Below are 19,558 nucleotides of genomic sequence, written 5' to 3'. Positions count from 1 at the left end.
GACGTTACCAGGCAAAGCAATTCCAGGATTGCTCATCGAGATTTCCTTCTGAAAACTCACAGGATTAGAGGGGTCATGATTAAGATTTTAAGAACGACTGAGACCATATTCGACCAAGCTAAACCTACCCTGATGGCCATCCTAGGTTTTGAGAAACAGAATCACTGTGGGAAATTCGAGGCTAAGTGACTGACTTTTGCGTTTGATTCTTAAAAGGCTGATTTTTTAAGATCTAATATCTTGAAACTCCCGACTCAATTATTTAGTTTCCCTTCCCTCTTAAAAAGACATCCTTGAGTTCAAAGATGCCCATAATGGCATCATTTATCTCCAGTTTCTCTAATCTGGACAATGGGGAAACAAAGGAAATTAATTTTAATTTCTTTGAATGCTGGTGCAAAAGGGAGACCGCAAAGCTCTCTGGGACTAGGAGACCGCAAAGATGTACAGGAATGGAAGGCCACAACTTCTCAAGGGGGCACCCTTCCTTTCTCAAGGTCTTCGAGAACTTCTCAACCTGGCCACTGCACCCAGCCCAGTCAGCTCTCGGTGGAAGGGAGGATGCCCTATTCCCTCTGATTCATGTCCTCATAGCCACTGATCAAGTGCTGGGGGAAAAAATTACAGAAGCACATCAAGCTGTGTTGAGAAGTTAGAAGCCGCTGATCTGGTCAAATTAAAATACTTCAAAATTACACACTTATGGGGATCTTCGCATTCATTTGCTGGATCAGAACTCAGTGCTATGCATCTCCTCCACTGATCTGCAGGGAGGGATGGAAGGACCCCACAAGGTGTCAGGGTTTCACTGGCTGGACAAGGCAGACCTGGACGGCCAGTGCTGGGGTGACTCTCTGGTTACAGAACTAGAAGACTCCTGTCACCCATGAGGCCCCTAATTAGATACCGCTGCAGCAATATGACAAAAATAAGGGAATTTGGGGAGAATAAAGGGAATCTGCTTTACAGAGAACTGCGTCTCTGCTAGAACCAAGAGTTGCAATTAACAATGAATTGGGAGTTTGTGATTAGCAAAGGCAAACTATTATATATGGGATGGATAAACAACAAGGTCCTACTGTAGAGCACAGGGAACTATATTCAATATCCTGTGATAAACCATAATGGAAAAGACTATGGAAAAGAATGTGTATATTCACATATAGAGATATAGATAGATATATATAAATGAGTCACTTCACTGTACAGAAGAAATTAACACAACACTGTAAATCAACTACACTTCAATTAAAAAAATTTTAAAGATGCAGGTAATAATAAATTTTAAAAAATAAATGAATTAGAAGGGAAGTCATTTTATAAACAGCAGTGACACACAGAAACTCACCAGAAAAGCATAATAAAGGAAAAGCCCCCCCCCCGCCCACCCTCTTTAAAAGGACAAGGATCTGAGTATATGGGCACTGGCTAAACTCACCTCCTTTTACTACCTCATATGCTTAAAATACATGATTGCTCACCTCTGGGTAAAGACAACCTGCCAACAAAACATTAGAGAGAAGATGACAGTCCAGGACAGAATGATTCCGTTCTGAAATTCCTTGGTTTTCATTAACAAACAAATGATGTTTTTGTAGAGTTTGAACCTTTGCTTTTCAAAGCAAATTTAGGAACATTGCCAGGAAAAGTCACCCAAACCCGGTAAGTGGATTTCAACTCTACTAAATAAGCACGGGGACTTGCCATCCCCTTTACCACACGTGTGTTCTTTGAGAAATTAGGTTCACACACGCTCAAGCCCCAAGCTGCTGCCGCAGGAAATTACAGGGCTAAGGGGAGGGGATTTTAGGAAGACAGGTCTTTCTGAGCCTTCTGAGCCACTTGCTGAATGGTGATGATTTCACCCCTGGCCAGTACTGGTGCTGGATGCCAAAGAAGAGAGGGGTGTGTGTGTGTGTGTGAGAGAGAGAGAGAGAGAACATGCCTGGCCCTTACACTGACAAGACAGCTTTGTGGACAACACAGCCTCTACCTCTTTGCTAAGCTCCTTACAAACACACCCAGAGGCTAACATACAATGGGCACATCCAGCAAATAATAAAGTAAAATTAAATTATGTCATGCCTCCACCATAGCAATGCCCACTGGCTGTCTGGGGAGCGCCGGTGCCAATGTGCCCGCCACAGTGTGGAGCTGGAGCTCAAGTGTGCTCCTTCAAATTAGGCACAGATGGAAAGCATGTTGCTTTCCATGTTGCAACCACCCGCCTAAAGCAGACTGTGAAACTGGTTTTGGATGCAACCAAGCATCTTAGTATATAGTCTGGACTGGGGCGTTTCTTCAAAACCATCTTGTTTTTGTCTAGCACCTCTTCAAGAAAGTTTGGGAGGGTGTATTTCTCATAATCAAATAAAGTCTTAGATGACAACAGCCCCATTTTATAGACAGAAAAACAAACAAGCTCAGAGGACTTGGAAGAACGCATTTGAGATTAGCTGGTTAGTAACTTTAGCAAATGAAAAGGAGGAGAAGGAGAAATTACTGCAGCCAAGGTAGGAATCGTCCCTACATTCTACACTTAAAGATGCACTCGCTGATTCGATCAATACTGATTCAGTGTTTCTTTCATGCCTGGCACTGTTCTAGCCACTAGGGATAAATCAGTGACCTGAGGGAAATAGACCTTGCCCTCAGGGAACTTACAATCGAGAGAGGGCGGTAATAATTTACGAATGTCAAAGCGCTACCAGATGCACTCCTGGAATACCTTCATGGAATAATCTAGTCAAAGCCAAACAGAAACCAGTTCTCTAACTATCCAGCCCAATGTTCAACTCCAATTATTCTGTTCCTGAAATATGTAATTGAAAAGCTTGCTTCGTATGCTTAGAGAAGACGCACAAGTTTTTAATCATCCCTTTCTTGGTTGTTTTTAAAGAATCCCAAATGCTAAATTATGCTGTCAAATCACCTACAGATGAATAGCTATTTGCACTGGAGGTCAGAGAACATCACAGACTTGGGGAATATGGAGTAACATTCAGATGCCGGGTTTTTCACACCATCCTAAACACAGAGCTGTTGACTATTTTGTTTGATCCATATATAGTTGGCCAAATTAGTCTATGCCTGGGACAGAAACATCACTGGCGCTCAGGGAGGGATCATGAATACCAGTTAATACTAATTTAATTTCTTCTCTTTGACCCAATACATAACGTGGGCTTTCTGGTACTTCTGTACTTAATTCTGGAGCTATATAAACTACAACTCCTTAAACTACTAGCATGAACTCAACATTTTTAGCTACTATTCCAACTATAAATTAGATAAAATATACAGGTGTAGAGGTCAAGAACAGCAAGTAGAATTTACTTCATTCTTCACTGTAATTTGGGGGCAGCCAAGCTTGTAAGAAGAGTTTCCTTTACCAAAAAAGTGGGTATATCACATGGTGATCACTGTGTCCTAAGTGTAAATACACAGAACAAATTAAGCCCTGGGTAGATGCTCAAGAAATGTTTGTTGCAGGTATTTATATATAAAAACATTGCTGCTGGAGTACATTTTAGAAAAAAATTTAAAGAAAAACTCCAATAGACAATCTCAAAATATTTCAAAGCACATAATGGGATCAGAAATTCTTTAAATACAGCTCCTAAAATGGATTTTTTTAAACAATTGTTCAGATTGTGATGGTCTGATGAAAAGGTATCACAACCTAGTGTAATGAATTAAAGTTCATTAGTATCTACAAAGATAGTATTGTTCTAAAAAATGCATACTTTACTCAGACATCACAGAGATCTATAAGAACTGATTCCTCTAACAGAAGAGTTTCTTAAATGCAGGGAAAGAAGCCCACAATTACTTATGTTTGCTTTTAAAATGAGAATAAAACTAGTGTGTTTTTTTAACATTTTCTAAACATGTCTCTTTAGTGGCTTCAACAAGTGTATTTTCAAAGTGTAAGCACAGCAAAGCTAATCTCTGTGTGAAGTTTGTTACAGTCTTCAAGCCAGAGTCATGTTTTAAAAGAACTGTAAAGTATTATATACTCTGATGCAAACCACTGTTTAATTAGAATATAAAAATTATCAAAGAGGTAAAAAAAAACCCCAGCAAAATGAACTGTACGCATGTTATGTTTCCAAAAACAGACAATGGATGCCATTAGATCATAACCTCTAGGTTACTAAAGCTGCATGAGGTCTTACTTCATATGATGGAACACTGAATGGCCCCTGTGCAATGATACCTAAAAGTTGTTCTTTGCCCTTTCATAAACACCTCATTTAAATCCCACACCGCTCCTGGATGTTGATACCACTGTCCCTATATTTTTAGATGTCAAAACTGAGGCTCCCATGGAATAAGATAACTTCCCCAGGATAACACAGCAAGTGGCAGAGTCGAATTTGAACCCAAGTCTTCTAACGCTCCCCAGTCCTATGGCTAAAATCCCCTTCCAGTCAATACTACAAGGCAGAAGTTCTAGGTGGAAGCAATTCGAAAGCTGCCTGTGATCAACACATCAGTTTAGATGGCCTGTGAGTGTGTGTGCACGCGCGGGCAGACACTGTGTCAGTAGGGACTGTAGCAATTCCCTTTACTAACCAAGGGGACAGTTGGCAAGTACGTTGGCACAATTAGTACAGATAAACCCTCCACAGCCTATCTGCCTTCTGATTTTTAAATAAACACAGGCTGAATGCTATAATTAAGATCAGAAGTGCCTCTGAAAGACCAGATGGCAAAAGGGAAGTTACACAAAAAAGTCGCTGGCAGGGAACTGGGTGTTATCCCTAAGGTGGAGTGAGTGATTTTTAACAAATGTTTTTAACTCCACTGCCTGGAAGAGAACAGCAACCACCCTGCAGAAATGACGGGTGGGCCCAAGGCGGGCAGCATCCTGCAGGTGCAGAGGAAGGAAAGGCCCACGACTCAGATGCACACAGCGGGCACCAGGTCTATACTGCAGGGGGCTCCGAGGAGCTTCCTATCTAGGCTGACCTTGCCCACCACTCAGGTCAGGAGTTCCTCGAGGATAATGCAGACCTAGAAAAGCAGTCAGTGCAGTCGCTACACTGATGCCTGGAGGTCCCCAGAGTCTTCCTCCTTTTCTTATGACTCAGAAAACAATGGCATCTCTATGCCCTCAATGGCTTCAGTGTGAGCCCCTCCCCGCCACAATGGCCCCATTCAATCCCCCACCAAGAGCGACTGCCCCAAGTTTAACGGCCTGTGTTAGGAGAGCACTGGACACAAAGGGAGGTGTTTCCAGGTTCAGTGAACACTTTACTTCCATTCATCAGAGAAGGAACAAAAGCAACACCACCCACACTCACCCCCGGCCATTGACCTCGGGCACGGCAGAAGCTGGGCTCTGCCAACCCCACCAAAATGCAACCTTTTCCTGGTGGAGGCAGGAGCTGGGCTCTGCCAACCCCACCAAGATGCAACCTTTTCCTGGTGGAGGCAGGGACCACGCTGCGTTTCCAGATCACTGTGCAAACAGGGTTCCAGATTATTTCTACCTTCCACGAAAGACATCTACATAAAAATGGGATTCTTTTGTCCCCTAAGAAGGACCAAGAGGAAACTAGGGGGTGTGGGTGGGGACCATGAGAGCAAAGGGAGAAAAAGGCTCCCAAATAAAAACCAAGAAGGTCAGCAGACAGACGTTAACTTATACTTCAGAATCTTTATTAGGAAACTAGCCCACCTCTTTCTTTGCTTTCAATTTTTTATTAGGGTTGACTGCTATTTTTATTAAGGAACCTAGCATTTACTTTGTATAACTGCTTAAATTACTGAGTACCACTGCTCGCAACACTTGACCAATACAGGCTAGGTGTTTAAGAAACATCATTTCACATAACCCAAAAGTGTTATTTCCCCCGATTGCAAGTGATATATTCACCTTGGCATCCTGACCACACATTTCTACAGCAATATTGGGCATCAGTCAACAGCCCCTGATTTTACTAGTTGGCCATAGGCTCAACTTTTTTCTTCCTTTTTCATGGGGTTGGCGGGGGCGGAGTTTGCAGAGTTTACACAAAGTGCTAACATTCAAAATAGCACAAGTCATACCTCCCTCGCTCCTCAGGGAGACACCCACCCACCCCTTTCCCCAGCCAAGTTGGATTAGTCATACTAAACATAGCCCATTCCCAATCAACCCTTCAAGCTTTGGCAGGCCTAGCCCAGCTGACATTCCGGCCCAGTTTAACGTTACATAATGAGAGCTTCACTCCCATCACGGGCTGCAAGTCAAAACAAACCTGCTGAACTTGACCCAGAGCACCAGCTTGATTCTCAGTTACAGGACGTGGGACTGCAAGGGACAGAACAGAGCTCTTAGCAAACATTTAAAAAATCACCGATGAACTCCTGAATCCATTCTTTTTGTGGTCAACTCCATCAGGGTTGCTTTGACTTCAAGTATCGGTGATCCCCAACCTAGATACTTTCCAAGATTTATCACAGAGTGTTGGTGTCAAGCTTGCTTTCAAAGGATCATTTTCACACATTTCTATGTTTGAGCTGTAAACACGAGCCCAGAAAGCAACCCTGTAAAAGGATTCCCAAATACCAGTCCTCTGGGAAAGAAGGGGGTGGGGTTATATAAGAGGATACAATTCCCTGCCAGAGACTAGTTCATTCAAAATGCATGTATGAACGGTAAGATCTGATTTTCTACGTATTGCTAAAGCACACTCGTTGCTGGCAAAGTGTCTAAGACGGTGTGTGTGTGAATTCCTGCTCACTTCTTAGTTAACCCCTAGCAGATCGTATCAGCCCATCCTCATCACCATCACGAGCCTCGTCATCATCGCACATCATCACATCAGCACCCAGGGCACCCCAGGTAAACACGGCCTCGCAAGTGGAAAATAAGCGAATTTATACTACACTTGATCTTAGCCAAAAGGCCGAGAAGCGATGAGCGAATTTATACTAAACACACTGAACTTCACACAGTAATCCAGAAAGAGCTGAAAATGAATGGCACTTAACATGAACAAAAATCAAACTCCACCTTGAATCAGAGGTGGCAGGATGGAAAGAGAAAAGCCGAGAGGTCTGGAGTCTGGTCTTGACTCTACCGCTATCTGGCTCCACGGCTGCATGGCCTTACAGTCATCTCCTCTCTCCAGGCCTTGGTTTCCCCAGGTTTACAGAGAGGACTGGATGGCATGGGTAGGTCTGAGTTACCACTCAGCTCTCACAGTTCAAAGATTTTATAACTGCCTCTACCCACCCACCCACCCCAACCAGAGTGAACAAATTTGTTTGCATTAATACTTTGAGGTCACGCAGGTCCGTTTCTCTGACCTGAGTTCTTTGTCTTGCACCAGAGGCCCAGGCCCATATGCACAATGACCTTACCGGCAGCCTACTACCTGTTAGGCAACATTCAAGTTAAACTTACCTGCAAGACAATCCCAATCAATCTCCCCAGGAAACTTTGTTTCTTTTTTAAAATCCTAGAGACCACTTATTTTCTTAATGCATCAGGATCCTAATTAAAAACATTGCTTACCGGAGCACTGAGGGCTGCTTCCCCCATTCTAAACAACTCCAGCTTATGGTGCTTTTACAATTATTTTTCTCTCCCCTTCTTCTAAACTGTAAGAGGTTGGAATTGCCAGAGACTACTCTGCCTGGATCTTTGGGACTGAAACACAGACAAAGACTTACTGTTGGACAAGGAAGAATGTAAATATGGTGAGAAATTCCTCAAGATGGGGAAAATGGATTTGGAGAAGAGGAGGGAGGGTGGGACCAAAAGGATGCTGCTGACCAGGCAGAAGCGAGAGATAAAGAAGCAGAGAAGTGGGTGCCACCAGACGGTGGCATCTAGGCTGTGGTCAGAAGCTGCCAAACTTTGAAAGCGGACTTGTCCACAAAACACACCCTCTTCTACACGCCCTTCCATGGCGGCCTCACCACCAAGACCATTCGCACGAAGATGGAGGGATCCCGTCATGGAAGGCGTTCTAAGTTCCCCAGGAGCTCAGGAGGTAACTTCCTCTGATGATGCCTCAGAAAGGAGCAGACCGCAGGGTGGGCAGGGACTCTGCGGGAGACCAAAAGGGAGCAGAACGTCCTAGGGACTCAAGTCATAACTTCCAGCTAGAAGGGCGACTCCCTGAAGGCAAGGACTCAATCTGTCTTGCTCACACCCTCACCCCCAGCACTGAACAGCACCCGGTAACACTGTAATTAATGAGCTCAAGCTGTCCCAAGTGCTGCTGGTGTTTCTGTCCAGTCACCCTGGAAGTCAACAAGACCTATTCTGCAAACTTCCTCGTAACTTGTGTCCAGAAGCATTACAGGAAGACACCATGCCTGTCCCACAAAGTCAAGTTAATCGCCTTTGTGACAGCTATCAGTCACAAGTCTGATGTCTGAAAGACTCACCTGCAACCCCGCTTCACTCTATAACTTCCAGACTCTCTTTAATCCGAAGCTAAGCTTGTAAGTCAGGCTAATAAGATGATGCTGTCTTGTCTACCTTAGAACTTGGCCTGGGAACCAAGCCCCCAGACAGCCAGTAGAGTAAAATAATCCTTCCTGGAGTGTCACCCAACGTTACAAAAGATATGGACAGATCTTCTGGCTTTATAAACAACCAGGAGTAGAGCTCAATAATGCTGAGAAATTCAAGATCAAGTAGAACAGGTAGCTTACCAGCTATTCTTTACGCCACCTACAGGTCCATTAGGACACTGTATCTTTTGTCCTAAAATCGTAGAGTACGGTACACAACACTGTGGTGCTACCAAAACAATTACTCTGAACGCATTGTCCTGAAAGGGATAAAGAAGAGGCTGGGAGACTGTAGCATCAAGGGGCAGCGGCATTTTACTTCTAAGACTTTTCCCCCGTGCTTGTCTACGCCCCTCCCTGGTGTCCAGATGACATCCATTAAGTTCAGGCACCGCTCCACAAGGGATCTTAGCCTCTGGCTATGAGAAGAATAGCATCAAAAAAATTGCTTGCCAATAACCCATTAATTTAAACAAGTCAGGATGGCAAGAGGAGGCTGCCTGGGAATGATCATAGAAGAGAAGTCAAAAGCAATGTGGGTTAAAATGGGACACACAGCCCTCCGGCGGGATGTTCCGTCTCTTACAAAGGCAAACCCTTATAAGCTCCCACGAGAATTAGGAAATCATCTCTTCACTCATGTGACCAGTTACACTCTTAGAATGACAAGGAAGCTCTCAGTGGGGATGTGAGGGGTGAAGGATTTCCAAATGGATAGCACATCTGGCTTGGCCAAAGGCACCAACTCAGACCCTGGCCCATCCTCATTCTTAGGAAAGGGTGAGTGAGGGGAACAACATATGAGCCAGAGCGCCAGTATCATTTGTACAGAAATGGGGGCACAGCGTGAATCATTCGGGCACAGTCCTAAGAAACCAAGAGTCCCAGCGACACTGGCTGAGTCCTCCTCGCATGGAAGGAGGCCTGGTTTGTTCCTGCCTCAACGATACAATCTATACAATGGAAACTGAAGGCGGTACTAAGGCTTCCTCGTCCTCCTCCAGCCCCACCATCCTGGGTTGTGGAACGCAACAGAAAGGACCACACGCCGTGTAAATATATGCTTCATACTCAGTCCTCACCCCACCTGCACAAAAGACATACCATTAATAAGTATAAAAAATGTAGGTTTCCTCCCAGAGTCATCTTGTACGTAATCCGCCCCCCATCACTGGCAACCACCGCTAATGTCATTTGATTCTGAATTCAAACAAAGGGGGAGGTGAGAAGCAAGAAATCCCCGGCGTTTACACATCTGAAGCTCACCCTCTAAAATGAACTTTCCTCTTGAAAACCCCTTTTTAATCAGTCTACCAAATGGACTCGTTTTTTTTTTTTCCTTTAATTTGCGGGATCCAAGCAATTTTTACTGTGGGTGGTAACGAGAGTCTAACTGTTTCTAATTATTTAAAAAACAAAACCACACACACAAAACAAAACAAATAAAAAATCTATGCTGCCAACTGCCGAGAGACTCAGAAGCCACAACTTCCGGTAGTAAAGATTTTTGTTCCCAACTATCATAAACCAGCGGATCTGGAGAGCATCTGGGTATCTGCTCAGCGTTTCTCATACATGAGCGCGGCGAGCTGGTACCATTCACATGTTAAGGAACAGAGGCTGGCAGTACAATGGTGAGGTGAGTACCCTGACTGTGCAAACATATGAAGATCTAGCCTGCAAATCCAAGCCCTACCACTTACTCTCAGTGGAACCAAGGACAATTTTTTTTTTTAATTTTGTGCCACAGTTTCCTTCTTGTTAAAAATGGGGAAGATGGTTCTTACCTGTTGGGAGGATGAAATGAGTTAACATATGAAAACCACTTAAACTGGAGCTGGTTCATAAAGAAGCACTCAATAAATGTTACTACTAGCTTATTTATATATAAAATTGCAAAAATAGTTTTTCCTCCTATGGAGGAGCTGTTAAGAGTTAAACAAGAATATTTATGAAAAAGTGAACTCAATGCCTGAATGACAGCAAATTTTTCATAAATGGTGGTTAATATTAATATTAAGCCACATCCCCACCAAAGAAAGGGTTCATCCTTCTTTCCTCTCAAACCAAAGAGATGAGTTTAAGAATATCCACTGAGAATTAATAAGTAAGAGCTAACGTTGACAGATATACATGTACACCACACCTTTGACAACTCCCAATAAATGAAGGGACGTATGAAAATTTCCCTGCTTTATAGATGGAGAAACTGAGGTCTAGAACGGTTTCAGTACACAATGCACATGGTCACTCAGCCAGCCAGTAGCCAAGCCAGGGTTTGAATTCATGCTCTTAATCATTCCATTAAACAGACTCTGCAAGAACCAAAACTGAGTGCCAAAACGCATTCTCTATTCTTCTGAGGCAAGATAGCTCATGCCAAAGAGGCCTGCAAGAATTACGACTTTATCATTACATCTGAAAGAGGGAAAAACAAATAGATCCTTTTTATGGAGAGGAAATCCACTACAAAGACCCAGAAGGAGGAGCTCAACATGATAGGAGGAGGAAGGTATTTCTTTGGGCTACCTTGGACCTCTGTGCCGACAAAACGGCCCTATTCTACTCCACGTGAAAAATAATCCTGCACGATGCTCTACCCTCCAGCCTCCGCTTTCTCCCCCACTTGTTAACCATGCCCAAAGGGTGGCAGTAAGTTTAACTGCAGACAGTAATTTTTGTTAATGGAATTCTAAGCCCATCAGTTTTCAGCTAGGAGGATGAGAGACTCTTTCACTGTGTTTTTCTAAAGCAAATATTTAGTGCTTTCATCTTTTAGTGCCCTAACATGCAATCTGTCACCCAAATAAGAACACAGGAGGAAAAAAAAAAAACCTTCTCATGTGGGTGTTTGTAGAAATTATATCATGTTTCCGACATCGATCAGACAAATGGCAAGCACTTCTGGAAGGGGACGCACGTCAACCCGCACGCTCTTCTCGAGGCGTCTTCCAGAGTTAAGGCACCCAGGCCCCATGGTTTACACTTGCTCCACTTGTGAAAGTCATGCCAGCCCTGGCTTTCCACAGCACCCCTAGCATGTCAATCATGATGCAGAGAAGCAGCTTGTTTCTGAGCTGTTCTGTTCCTCTCGTTTTGCCTAGGCACCCATGCTCACGTTACTTGGTTTAGTGTGTGATTTTTTTTAAAATGAGAACCATCTTTCCTCCACCTGGAGGACATTCTTCTACCGAAACCTGTTGCCAGACTACAGTAGTTTCTTATCAGCAAAACTCCCTCCTCTCAGCTAAACCATGGATGCTCCGACCCTATCACATTCCGAGAGATTCCTTCAGCCTGGCAAGAGAGAAAGGCAGGGAGAGGGGATACAGACAGGAAAGTTGGGGTGACTTTTGTAGAAGGCAGTTCTAATTCTTTTTCCTGATTCGAAAGCGAGTTTCGACTCCAGAAAGCCAGAAGGAGAGCTACGACTGTGTTTCTAGATGTTACCTCCCCTTTCCACCCCTATAATTTCTGCTTTCTGCTCTGGGTCACTGTTCCCACTTCTCAATTGGCTGCAATGGCAAATCTCCAAGTAATTACAAAGGCAGGAATCAGATTACACCAGATTCTACATGTGTGCGATTGTTGCCACCTTCCCCAGCAAAATCCACAGCAGAGGCATCATCAACTGTTCGGTCAAGTGTGACGTTCTGAGCTGGGGACATCTGAGGTCACCTCTCCTCGTTTCCCAAGAGGAGGACAAGCACACACACACAGGATCACAGCACACAAACGTCCCTGCAGTTCACTTTTCCCTAAGAAAGCAAAAGCCCTGACCGCAGCAGGTGAGACACAGCTCTGGCCTTCCCGTGATCGTACCAGCTTGTTCCAGAACCTAGGTAGGGATGCACAGATAATCATGGAAGCACCTCAATTCCTGGCTTCACCTAAGTAATGGGACAAGTGAGGACAGTTGGGGAGAACCACGTTGGGTCAACAAATCTGCAGGTGATACAGCATCTTCATTTTACACGTTATGCCCAAACCTTGATCATCTGTCCTGACATCTGGGAAAGAGTAATATAGATAATTCAAAGCAGAACGCTCCAGAAGTCGTTTCCCTTCACGATGCTGCCTACATGGTTAGCAAGAACATTTCCCTCGCTAATTAGATTTTTCTTTGGCCACTGTCAGAATTAGCCTGAGTTCTCCTAAACCCACAAAGTGGCCCAAAGCATCCTAGGTGTGTGGGGCAAGGACAGCCAGTACAGAAAACAGACAAAAGCCAAACAACACTTGTCAGTAACAGGCTGACAAGCCAGGCACTCTGGTCACATCTCTTTTGCTGGAGAAGGCGTGGAGAGCAGAGCAGAGACGTATGATCAACAATGAAAAATGAGCCTCTGAATGAAAGAGATGAATCAGGCCAATGCTATGTTTCAAAGGGTAAAAATGATAAAAATAAAAAAATAAAACCTACATCTCTTGTAACCATAAAAGCGTAGCACGGGAGTGTGTGTAAGGTGATGAAGCTGTTCTGATTGTGGTGGTGATAATACGAACGGATGCTAAAATTCACAGAACTGCAGACCAAAAGAAAAAGCCAATACTGTTGTATATTTTCAAATATAAACTTTTAAAATCCCACATCTCCAAAGAAACCTGCTCCTCAGACCTAAAATCTGGGACACAGAAGTATATTCAGTAAGTGCAACTTCAAAAAATACACAGCTGCAGGTGACCCCACCAAGCCAAGGCTGCAGGGAGGAAAGCCCCCCAGGAACCTGATTCGAGTCCACTCTGCTGTCCCCAGCAGGACAGGGCCAAGGACAAACAAATGTCCGAGTCCCTTTAGAAGCGCACATATCCCTGCATCCTGACAGCAGTGAGCCCGTGCCCAGACACTGCTGTTCCTGCCCCGCCAGGCACAGAAATGCCCCACCTTCCCTTCAGGAACTGCCCGAATTTCTGAAGCCAGTAAAAGCACCATCAGCAAGCTTGCCCTGCCTCTCGCCTCCACCCATCTTTCTCCTGGGTTCTTATAAAGGAGGCAGGAGGAGAGAAACTTGTCCAAGGGGCAGAGCTGTGAACTGGATCTCCGTCTGGATGATTCCACGTTTCTTCTACTCTCTGGCGGAGGGGCTTCTCCTTTCCCCAGGAGGAGAGGATCTCTCCCCTGCCACACTGGCTGCTGGAGAAACACCAGGCATGCCAGAAACCCACTGGGCAGGAGCCAGGCTGAGCGCACAGTGATTGAGCTCTTCCCTGCTCCCTCTGACCCCGGCCCCGTACATCATGCCCAGCCCAACACCATCTCCTGCCAGCTCTGTTTTTCAAAGCAGCAAGAGGCCCCCGCCGGGGCCTGGGGCTGCGACACAAGGGCTCCGGCGAAGCTGGGCAGACCAAGTGACAGGTGGGGCTGGGAAATAAGGCGAGCGGGGCAGCGCGTCCCTCGGCCACCCCCTGCCTCCCCACCTCCCTCGACTCTCACTTCTTCTTTCTCTGGCGTCTTTAGTTCCTTCTTCGTCCCCGCCCTCCCTTGTCAGAAGGAACTGGCTTTTCCAAAACAGAAACTTTCACTCTGAGCACAAACAGGCCTGTTATTTAGACCTTCTCAGAGAAAAACACAGCCAGCTGTGAGCAGGCTCTGGGCGGTGAGGCCCCGGAGACAGAATGCACACGGAGGAGCGCGCACACACACACCGGGAGGTCGCCCACAAAGGGTTTAAAACTCCCTGGCTGTACAAAGGCCACCTCCTTCCTCACCTTCAGCTCAAGCAGAGGAGGCCACCACGGAATGGGAAAGGACAGTCCAAGGAACACCTGAACCTGGCCTCATCAGGGAAGATGAACCCACTTCTCCCACTTAGCTCCCCAAAGCACACCAAAAACATGTTTTGGTAACTACTACGTTTCTTTCATGCAAACAGGCGTGACATGAACTTTCAGAGACGTGATGGAAAAAGCTGGAAAAGTGTGGAATAAAGGATAAAAGACGAGGCAGCTCCTAGAATCATCTCTTGCTAAACGAACAGCAACTAGTGCAATACCTCTGAGTCAGGTGCAGAGGACTGGCCTGACAGAGAAGGATAAAAACTAAGGTGCTCCACTTTGCTTACATGACAACTGCCTTTAATAAAAATGAGTAAATTCAAGTTCCAGAGTCTGGGCTGAAATGTGGTTCATCTCTGTTCCCAAATTCCAAACATCTACCTCACTGACATCATTAAAAGGACTGATCATAGGAAGGTACTCTGAGAAACAAAGGTTATCACAACATGGACAGACAGACAGACAGACTTGATAATGTCAAAACGGTGAGTAAAAAGCATCTACGCCCTCTCTTCAACTACCGACCATGTACTATGATTTGAGGGGCCCTCTAAGGTATAAAAAGTCTGATGCTTAATTTAAACTCTCCCCTGACACAGTGTAGCCCATTCAAAACTGATCTGTGAGGGCTTCCCTGGTGGCGCAGTGGTTGAGAGCCCGCCTGCCGATGCAGGGGACACGGGTTCGTGCCCCGGTCCGGGAGGATCCCACATGCCGCGGAGCGGCTGGGCCCGTGAGCCATGGCCGCTGAGCCTGCGCGTCCAGAGCCTGTGCTCCATAACGGGAGAGGCCACAACAGTGAGAGGCCCGCGTTCCGCAAAAAAAAAACAAAACTGATCTGTCACCTCACAGAATTCCAAAAGGGGAGGATCCAAAACAATAAACTGTGTGGATGACAAGATGTCATGCACGGAAGGCCCAGAGTCTTCTCCATTAACGACCTTTGTCATATGAGATGCAAAGAAAACATGCGACTCACAAAGAAGGGGGAAAAGAGAGGCAGCCACAGAGATAAGAGCCGTGATCGAGTCTGTGGTGTCCAAGCGGATGTCAGGTGACCCCAGAGCCTGGATGCAGGTCCGGAAACCACTCCCACCATCCAAGGGATGGGGTCCTTAGAGGACGTCCACGCACCCTGCCTGGGCTTCCTACTCTGTATACCAACCTCCTGGGGCGGAGAAAAGTGTAAGAAGTGAAAAGAACAGTGTTCACAGCCTTTAGTCCAAGGAATGGTCAACTTGGGAAATACGGTCCAGAATGATCCTCTCCCTCTCTGGGCCTGTGTCCCTGGTGGGAAGCCCTGTGCAAGTTGTGTCCATCCCGTAGGGGGCTCTGACAAGCAGCGGGGGAAACAACACCATTTCACCTGGGAGTGTGGCTTCTTTGAGGTGCCAGAAATTCCAAGTTAGGCACTGCAGTGCCCATCTATACTACTGGGGCCATAATTCGGCAGAGGAAATACACGTGACCATTTAACCCAGAAGAATTCAACAAAGAAGCTTTGCACAGAGAAAAAGGAGAAGCTCTGCAAAATAATATGAGTGGTCCCGTCAGCCATCCCACCCTGAGAAGGAATTTAGGGAGGGGGTGAATTTGCTGGATCACTCGCTCAGAATGATCCAGGGCTGTGCGTGCTAAGCCATGGCTCATATATATCATGGGGACATGATGGAATGTCCAAAGTCATTCTATTCTGTCTTCGTTATTTTCAATTCACACTCTCTCCCACATGAGATGCAACCAGACTGTAATAGTGGAACTTTAGAAACAGTGTGTTTGCACTGGGGTAATGACTGAGCATATCGAGAGGTACCCAATTCTGGAATGGACACCACTAGAAGTTTTACCAAGAGTCTTCACAGGATATGCAGGAAAGGGCTTCTATTACAAGAGATGTGAGACAGACAGAAAATAATTACATATATGATATGAGCCCACCCATGATTTTTTAAAAACACATCCTTTAAAAGACTGGAAGGAAGTATGTCAAAATATTAACTCTGCCTTTGAGAAATATTTTCACTGTTTTTCTCATCCTGCTTCTCTATGTAATCAGGGGAGGGAGGGTGAATTAAACATTTTAGCTTAACTGAATGCTTGGTAATCCAAAGTTATAATGCAGAGATTTATAAAGCAAATACTTCCCCTTTCTAATGTACTTTGTTGTGTAAATCCAGATTTTCCATACATAACGTGTTGAAAAACATAGTACTAAGGAAGTGAAGCAATATGTATATTTGTCTCAATGACTAATAAGCAAAAATAAAACTTTGGCCATGATGCCATGCTTTTTAGAAATCAGACACATAATAAGCCACAGATTTATAGGATGTGGTCTAATAAACCTAAGAAAAGTTTCATTTCCTCTCACCAAAATGGTTAACTCCCTGTCTATGTGACTGGCTTTGCAAAGTTAGCTGAAGGCTTTTTTTTTTTCCTTAAATGCCTAACTTGAGAAGTTAATAAGCAAGTGTCAGCAATAATGTGCCCCCTCCTGAATTCACACACACAACACACACACACACACACTCACATACCCCTAAAGAAGAAACAAAATTAGGCTCAAAACTAGCAAAAAGGTAGGTCAACCAAACTATCAGAAGGGACAGAGGGTATCGTCTTCCTAACGCCCAGCCACTGACCGGGAAGAGTTCAGAGAAGCCCTTCAAGACGAAGGAATAAGAGAAGGATCTGAACAAAGAACCTTTTAAAAGTTTCTTTGCAAGCATTTCCGTAAAAATGGTATTGACTAAGCAATTACAGGAAAAAACTCTTTCTTTCTTATCTGAATGCATTTATGCCATGGGTCACGCCCTATTATTGTCACTATTAAACATGGTAATAGCCTCAGTGTAATGACTTTGTGTGGTGAGCTTTAAAATGGCCATGAATAGCTAACTAGAAAGAAGTGACTCATGCCTGCCCAGGTGGACGTTGACTTTCTTAGTCATAGTTAATCAACTGGTCTACCAACCTTAATTCCCTAGAGGAGACAGCCTTGATTCTAAAGGGTTAGAATCAAGCCGAATCACAGGGAAGAGAGAGCAGGGACAATGAAGGTTAAGTATGGATGGGGTAGAAAGTATTCTAGATATGGTACCTGAAAAGCAAACAACTGGACTCAGGATGTCCTGAACGAGAAGTTTCCTCCCAGCTCCTGAGATGGCTGGGTGTTGAACAGGACCTAACCCAATCCCCTTTAGCAGGTGGAGGATGATTGGCGGAAAAGGCTCCAAACCATGGGCTATTCTGCCAGGGTCTTTCATTAACAGCAGTTTTAGAGCTCCACCCCTTTGTGATCTTAAGCAAGTTACCTAACCTCTCTGTGGCAATAATCACAACACCTTCCTCTTAGGGGTCTTGTCAGGTTTTGAAGAGTTAATATACACAAATCGCTTACGGAAGTGCCTGGGCCGTAGAAGCACTGTGTTAAAACGTCTCTTTGATCAGTATTTCAAGGGATCCTGATAGGTGCCCAGTGAAGCAGGCTGGGCAGGGATTCCCCTATCATCCCCTTTTAACAGACACAGGGATGCATCACAGAGGGATGAAGCATCTTGCCGGCAGAGGTGGGAGAACGCTGGACTCAAACCTAGTGCTGACTCTGGTCATGCAAGGTTTCCACTATGCTACCCAGAACCATCTCGAACACACCCAAGCTGTGCGTGGAAAGCATGCAGCACGACTGAGATACCCCCCCCCCAGCAGAGGCCAGCCCATCACACGGACACACTATCAGTGTGCAATGCCTCCAGAATTCTGCTGGGTGTCTGCGCCAGACCGAGCACGCCAGCACCTCTGGCCAAGCAAGCCCCCGCTTTATATCCTCAACTCCACTGATGCTCACAACAGCTCACATGTCATCTTGGGGAGACCGAAGCACAGAGCACTTGGGTAAGTTGCCCGAGGTCACACAGCCCGAGTGGTGGTGTCTCTGTGTCTGGTCTATTCACAACTTAGGGATTTAGACCCAATTCTGGAAGCTGGGTGTATTAGCACTTCCCCAAGAGATGCTTCCCTGTCCTGAGGGCAAAGCTTGAGAAACAAGCGTAGTCACTGGCGCCGGGGATCTAATCAGAGCCTGTGGATCTTGAGTTATAAGGAAGAAACCCCGACTTTCTGTTTCATTTTCCTCAACTCAGAATGGGTGCCTGGTTCTCTTTTATCTACCTCATAACTCTGACCAAAGATTAATGAGTTACCATTTGCCAGGCCCTGGTGGAGGAATAACTATGATCGGTATGGCCTTATCATCCACAGTCAGAATGAACAGAGACTCTTATTAAAAGCCAGACCAAGGAATGGCTGCTCAGAAAAAGCCTCCTTCGGGTCAGGGCTGCTGCAAAGAAGCACAACAGCTCTGTCCAACCCAGGCCAGTTAAAGACACGGCCGAACACATGCACAGGACACGTGTAATCCGGGCACAGTCCTCATCAGAAGAGGGGAAAGAGCATGTGGTGTCAAAAGACCCTAGACTACATCCTCAGTTTCAGTCACATCTGGCCACAGGGGAACAATTAGACAGGAAGATTTCCACAAGACACCCACGCGTGAAAAGTTACTAACCAGAATTAAAACGCATTATGGTGTATAAGAGCAACCCAGTGAAAAGAAAAATACAAAACTCTGTAAGGTACCATTCCAATTTTACGAAACATTTTTAAACTTTAGACACATGAATGACAAGAAAGAAATGCATCCAAATATTAAGAGATTATAACTAGGTAAAAAAGAACGTGGGTGTTTATATTTTCTTCTACCTGTTTCTCTTTGTGTCTCTAGTTCTCTCATAGGGCTATTTACTACTTTTTAGATCAGAACAAGCTTTTAAAGATGATTTCACCCGCCTTTTCTCTCTCCAAAGGCAAGACGCACGTACACGTTACCTGTGATTCTAGGCCTCTGCTGTGTTCTGTCCCTGCAGCCCTAACACGCAGCCCAGCAGCCAGCGCATAGTAGGGATACAATAAGTATTTTTCAAAGACAGAGGCTTTACTAATTGCCTCTTAAATATTCACTTTTCTTTTTAAAGAAACTTAAAAGCTAGCATTAGTACTAAATCATTCACTCTTTAAGTCTAAAGAGTTACCTTACAATTTTTTATCTGCATTGACTTTTGCTTTTCTGAAGATGAAAGCATGTTCTAGATGTTCTTTATTCTTTGGGACTACAAATTTGAAGAGAATTGTCACTCTCAAGCACGGAGCAGCGTGGGGTATTGACATCGTATTGAATTATTTAAAGGAAATTAACAACGCGCTT

At 45.0% G+C, this 19,558-nt stretch overlaps 1 protein-coding gene and 1 pseudogene across 27 annotated transcripts in view; both read right to left on the bottom strand.

The window, feature by feature from the left end:
- The window catches only part of TCF7L2 (transcription factor 7 like 2), a 197,811-nt gene that overhangs the window by 52,989 nt on the left and 125,264 nt on the right, over positions 1-19,558 (bottom strand). The gene's annotated exons all lie outside the window — the stretch shown is intronic.
- Positions 6,852-6,911, bottom strand: LOC149747319 (U2 spliceosomal RNA; annotated as a pseudogene).

The sequence above is a fragment of the Delphinapterus leucas genome, chromosome 16, assembly GCF_059928025.1.
Source record: "Delphinapterus leucas isolate spDelLeu-1000000601 "Yukka" chromosome 16, BTC_Dleu_Yukka2, whole genome shotgun sequence".
Lineage (NCBI taxonomy): Eukaryota > Metazoa > Chordata > Mammalia > Artiodactyla > Monodontidae > Delphinapterus > Delphinapterus leucas.
Note: the sequence above shows the minus strand (reverse complement) of the source record. Positions and strands in the feature narration are given on the sequence as shown.